Below are 6,291 nucleotides of genomic sequence, written 5' to 3' on the forward strand. Positions count from 1 at the left end.
TCTTTTAATTTCAACATGATAACTAATCATGTTAAAATATTTATGCTTTTGTTATTGAGCTGTGCTGGAGTGACTTCAATTCACATTTTGTTGATATGGTGGTACTCACACAACCACAAATGCTTTTCACTTGTATCTTGATGAAAAACATCTATGGTTTGGTACACAACTCCACATCGGTAAAGTGTGAATTGAGGTCAATCTCGTGGTCACTTCAGCATTATTCTTTGCTATTTTGTTCATTATATGCGGGGAATTTTTTTCCTAATAATCAGTAAATTTGAATATATTGTGGGGGCATTTTTTAAAGAAGATTTCGCTGTCAACGACCCTCTAGTCCTTCTCTCATGATAATAGTCAATAAATGAGTGGCTTTCATTACATATTACATCATTGTTTCATGTTCCGAACCCAGTAGACCCCAAAGATCCATATTCGAGTACAAGTCATCCCAATCATTCTTGCCTTCTTCAATAAAAATGTTCCCTCCGTTAGTACTTTGTGGTTCCACACCCTCCACGTAATAGCTTCTAATAAGGTCCTCTCCAGAATCCATTAAAGAGCAGGCCCTCTTCTCTTGTTCCTCCTCAGATACTAAACTCTTCAAACGTTGATCGCATTGTTCTTGCAGAAGCTCGGTCGTAGACTTGCTAGGAATTTTTTCATGTTGTGTGGTCTCTGTGGAGTCACTAATCCCTCTCAACCATTGAGTATTTTTGGAGAAGGTCCTTGGATGAGATTTTACAACTTTGGAGGTCTTCATGCTTTTCATTTCAGATTTGAGTTGGTTGCATGAACAGACAAGCTTTTTGTTCAGATGAGTGTTCCAATAGTTTTTTATATCATTTGCTGTTCGTCCTGGAATTCTGCCAGCGATTAATGACCACCTATAAAATGAAGGAAAATTAATTTAGTCTCTAATGTTGATGATCTACTAACAAGGGCGTGTATGATTGTCAAGTTTTCATCAAATTCTCACCCATTCACCATTGTCTTTGTTAATAAAAAGGTGGGTTGGGGGGAGGAGAGAAAAAATAATTTTTAACAGAATTAATCTTAGAAAATATAACAATTTTGACAGGTATATAGCAATGAACATGCTCTCCTCTTTTTACCTTTTTGGCATTATTGTACTTTTCTCACACTTTATGGTGTGGACTTTCCTCTAGTACTGCCTGTCATAGGTAGTTCTATAGAGGAAAGAGCGGCTGATATCATTTCATCCCTGGACACTAAGTGTCCCAGTGTTGCAACACAACACTCCAAAGAGTACAGAAATGTTAAAAGAAGAGCAATAATTAATTAAACTTGCCTGTTGCCTAAGAGCTTATGCATCCTGATAATGAGATCAACTTCATCTGATGAGAACTCTCCTCTTTTGATATTCGGATGCAGATAATTCAACCATCTCAACCTACAGCTTTTACGGCACCGATTTAGGCCTGAAAAAAAAAATACTTTACTTTTTATTTTAAATAAATATTAAATAGGTCTACAACCTGGGCTGATTTGGCTGGTTGGAGGGTAAACCCAGACTCAACCCAAGTGAGAGAACCTCAACCCAAGTTCAACTCAAATCTGATTATTGGGCTTGAGTTCACTAACCCAAGCTCAACCCGAGCTTGAGTTTCTAAAATTGGGTTGAGCTTAGGTTAGCACGAGTTAAGTAATTTTGGACGGGTGGGGTGAATTGGGCTCGTTGAACAATCTTAAATTTATTTTAATCCGTAAATAAACGGGTTTGATTTAGTATGACTTATCTAAACCTTCTTTTTATAATGGATTTGGAGGTTTTACGCATTTTTATTTGCTAATGATTTTGTATTCAACCTTTATATATATATATATATATATATATATATATATATATATATATATATATGTATGTGTGTGTGTATCTTAAACAAGAAATATAAAGGTTGAATACAAAATCATTAGCAAATAAAATCGCGTAAAACCTCCAAATCCATTATAAAAAGAATGTTTAGATAAGTCATACTAAATCAAACCCGTTTAATAGTATCCAATTGTCCACAAACCATAATAATAAGATAAAATTAAAAAATTTAAAAAACTAAATTGAAAAAATTCTTGATGATGCTTCTGCTCACTCTTTAGCCCCGACTGTCAAATTCATTAATGAGAAGGGTTGAAACGTCCTTCCCACACCTCAAATCTTGCCAGACAGACATCTAAGATTTTTTATGTTTTTTTTATCTAGTTCACTTAATGAGAGATCTATGTGACAAAATTTGAGGTTGTGGGAGGCAAGATTTAACCCTCCTCCCTATAGGACTTTCAACTTTTCTAGCCTCGACCCACAGTTGAGGCTCTCCATCAACATGACCATTGGGATTATAGAAATTCTGAAGGACAATGTCTCCTTAGGAAAAAGTGTATTAATCTCTAGAAGATAAAAACTGATCTCTAGAAATTTTTTGTTCGAATGTCAAATCCATTAATGAGTAGGGTTGAAACGTCCTTCCCACACCTCAAATCTTGCCAGATAGACATGTAAGATTTTTTATGTTTTTTTTTTTACCTAGTTCACTTAGTGAGAGATCTATGAGACAAAATTTGAGGTCGTGCGAGGCAAGATTTAACCCTCCTCCCTATAGGACTTTCAACTTTTCTAGCTTCAACCCACAATTGAGGTTCTCTGTCAACATGACCATTGGGATTATAGAAATTCTGAAGGACAATGTCACCTTAGGAAAAAGTGTATTAATCTCTAGAAGATAAGAACTGATCTCTAGAAATTTTTTGTTCGAATGTCAAATCGATTAATGAGAAGAGTTGAAACGTCCTTCCCTTACCTCAAATCTTGCCAGACAGACATCTAAGTGAGAGATCTTTGTGACAAAATTTGAGGTTGTGAGAGGCAGGATTTAACCCTCCTTGTAGGACTTTCAACTTTTCTAGCCTCGACCCACAATTGAGGCTCTCCATCAACATGCCCATTGGGATTTGAGGATGAACAAAAAATTTCTAGAGATCAGTTCTTATCTTCTAGAGATTAATACTCTTTTTCCTAAGGAGACATTGTCTTTCAGAATTTCTATAATCCCAATGGTGATGTTGATGGAGAGATTCAACTCGTGGGTTGAGGTTAGCATTTTCCTAGGACTTTAATTTCTATCCTCAACCCACTGTGGAGGCTCTTCATAAAACATAGGGACGAGATAATAACTTAAACACAGATTTCCTCGTGATCACTATGACTTCATAAGTACAGATTTGTCTAGGAGTACAGATTTTTGGGGTTGGATCTGAGTATAACTAGATCCGAATTTGGATTTGGATTTTAATCTAACATGAATCCTATTAGCTACAACCATATCTAAATCATTTTATTTTTCCTAAACCCATATCCGGTTCCATCCCGACCAAATTACTTGATTTTGGTCAATTGGGTCGGATAATTTCGAATCATTCAAATATTTTTTGTGATATTTCTTTTTTAATTGCTATACTATTCTATTTTACCATTATAATTATTTTGATATATCTATATAATAAAACACAGTTGAATTGCGACAATTTTGTGTTGAGGAGATAAACATCCCATCAACTCCATGCAGTTTTGTGGGTGGACAAATGTCCTATCGACTTATTTTTTGGACTTTCCTCTTTATTCCGTCTAATTTTATTGTATCTCATTTTTAACCCACTTTATTATTTTTCATTTTTAACTTCTTAACCTCAATTTTTTTTAATAATATCCTTCCAATTTTTTTGTTTTTCGTTTTTACCTTAACCCCCAAATACGACCATGTGAACTCTAGTATATATAGGGGGCATTCGGTTGACAATCTTAAGATGATATAACGCTGACAAATTTTTTTTCCTATGTGGTTTAAAAGTTTTTGATTGAGCTAATTTTTTGTGGGGATGATCTCTATGATTAGGAGATCATCCTCACCAAAAACCAGCCCAATCTGAAACTTCTAACCTCACCAAAAGTATTTTAGAATTGTGAACCGTCAATTTTTTATCAAAATTTTGTAAATCACTTTTGATGGATTTAGAAGTTTCAGATTCGGATGAGTTTTGGTGAGGATGATCTCCTCACCATAGAGATGATTCTCACAAAAAATCAGCTCAATCCGAAAATTTTAAGCCACATGAGACAAAAAAATTGTCAGCATTTTATCATCTTAAAATTGTCGGCCGAATGCTCCCCATATATATATGTAAAAGAATTCATGTTATACAAAAGTAGTAGAAGAAGGATATTAACTGGATCCAACTCGGGCCAAGGGATATCAACCCATACTCGATCCATCTTTTTATTTGGATATACTTCAAGGAACCAAACTTACTAAATTTGGGTTCAGATTCAAATAAAATCCTACCCATTTTATGGCCTACTCTCCATCAAACAGACTGTTGAGATGCTTGGGATTCTCAAGAAAAATGTATCCCTTGAAAAATATCACTAATCCATACAAATATGGACCAAGGTCTCTCTAGGAGATCTGTATTGCTCCTCTTCTCTCAATCATCTGTTTGATACATAGTGTCAACCATGGGTTAAGACTAGAAAATCCTTTAATATACCCCACTTGCTTAACAAAAGAAAATAAAAGAAAAGAAAAGTAAAAATTTACTCCAAGAATTAGAGGTGATGGAGTTGGCTAAGTTATCCACCACCAACTTATCTTCGTAGCAACAACTATAAAACCCCATGTATTAGTGTCTACAACATAAAAACCCTTGAAAAGTATCCAAGTTCATCTGTGCCCATGTATTAGTGTCTACAACTACAAAACCCTTCAAAAGTATCAAGTTCATCTGTGTTTTTTAATTAACTTGGTTTAGTCTTAGTTTCCTCCACACCCTAATTGATAGGCACTAAAACTAAAACCAACGAAGTTTCTCGGACACACTAAATCTTAGGAACTAAAACAAATGTGTATAGGAAAACTATAGTCTCATATGCATAGCCTTGACAAGCTCATCAGGAAGAGTAGGTCAAGTGTTTGAAACCTCACAAAACAAGGAATTCCTTGGGACCACCCTTCAGGTCCAGTCGACCCTCGACTCAACCAGTTGCATGTAGGAATTTTTGAGCTAGATGGTGGTGCGTGTGACCGTAGAATTAGTCTCAACCGAATGGTTGGGATAACCATGCTAAATAAATAATAATAATGATATTTGACGCATAACAAATGACTAATTAGATGAGAGGATATATATAGGGATCCGTAAATATCATGTTCTCCTCTCATCTTAGTACCATGCATCAATGACAAGCGTAGCTCGATATTAGAATCTAGAGATATAATAGGTTTCGATTTTGAGTATAGTTTGACACCGGAACCAGACTGACAAATGGGTAAATCTACATGTTGAAGAGTGATGTACCTGCTCTAAGAGGAACTTTATGCCAGTTTCCTTCTCCATACTTGTCCACACACTTCTTTAGAAGATTATCTTCTTCTTTTGTCCAAGCACCTTTCCTTACTCTAGAGGAACGGTCCGTACTTTGTGGCGGTGCCTTTGTACCTAACTGTAATGGTTGGGTAAAGGTGGGAGCAATATTAGTATACATTGATACTTAATTTGGAGTTTTAAAAAGTCTCCAATGCAACTTATTTATAATATTCCCATATGAAGTTATCGTGCACAGATTCTACCCACAAATTGGAATTCTCCTAAACACTGTTCAAAAGAGTAAGAAAATATCTTTCCAATTATTAATCTAACCATCAGTCCATTCAAGAGGCCCAAATAACAATATGTGAAAACTGAAAAATTCCACAGAAAAATTTGACGGGGCCAAGGCCCACGAATTTTAGAAACTAAATTTTGACGGTATAGGACTGTCGAAATTTTTGATGTTCCCAGATTTGATAGCTTATAGTTGTCGAACTTTTCTCATCCTTCATTAATTTGACAGTTTCGACCCGTTGAAAATAAAAAATTCGACAACAATTCGACCTCTTGATCCGTCGAATTTTATGAAATTTGACGGCCCAAGGCCGTCAAATTTGAGCCTTTTTCACATTGTGTAAGGCAGATTTTGACTTCCAATTATTTCTTTGATTAAAGGGAATAATTACAATATAGGCCCTTCTATACTGACTACCTATCACACTGTGCTGACTGACGTGGTGGTGTGCACAGAACCATAGATGTTTTTTATATGTATATTGAGGAAACAATCTAGGAAAATGCTGACCTGCCTTCGTAAAGAAATTTGTGGTTATCTATGCATTGCCATGTCAATTCAGTGTTGAACATAGTGTTCAATGAAGGCAGTGTAGGACGGCTCAAACATCTATGGTT

The 6,291-nt window shown here is 35.4% G+C and overlaps 1 pseudogene across 1 annotated transcript; it reads right to left on the bottom strand.

Moving 5' to 3' along the window:
- Positions 1-385: 385 nt before the first annotated feature.
- LOC147393949 (transcription factor MYB90 pseudogene) lies at positions 386-5,554 on the bottom strand (annotated as a pseudogene). The gene is made up of 3 exons (XR_015181660.1): positions 5,368-5,554; positions 1,313-1,442; positions 386-887 (listed from the first exon to the last, which is right to left on the bottom strand). The product of XR_015181660.1 is annotated as a transcription factor MYB90 pseudogene (transcript).
- Positions 5,555-6,291: the final 737 nt, after the last annotated feature.

This window comes from Akebia trifoliata, chromosome 9, assembly GCF_017979445.1.
Source record: "Akebia trifoliata isolate Shusen 1 chromosome 9, ASM1797944v1, whole genome shotgun sequence".
Lineage (NCBI taxonomy): Eukaryota > Viridiplantae > Streptophyta > Magnoliopsida > Ranunculales > Lardizabalaceae > Akebia > Akebia trifoliata.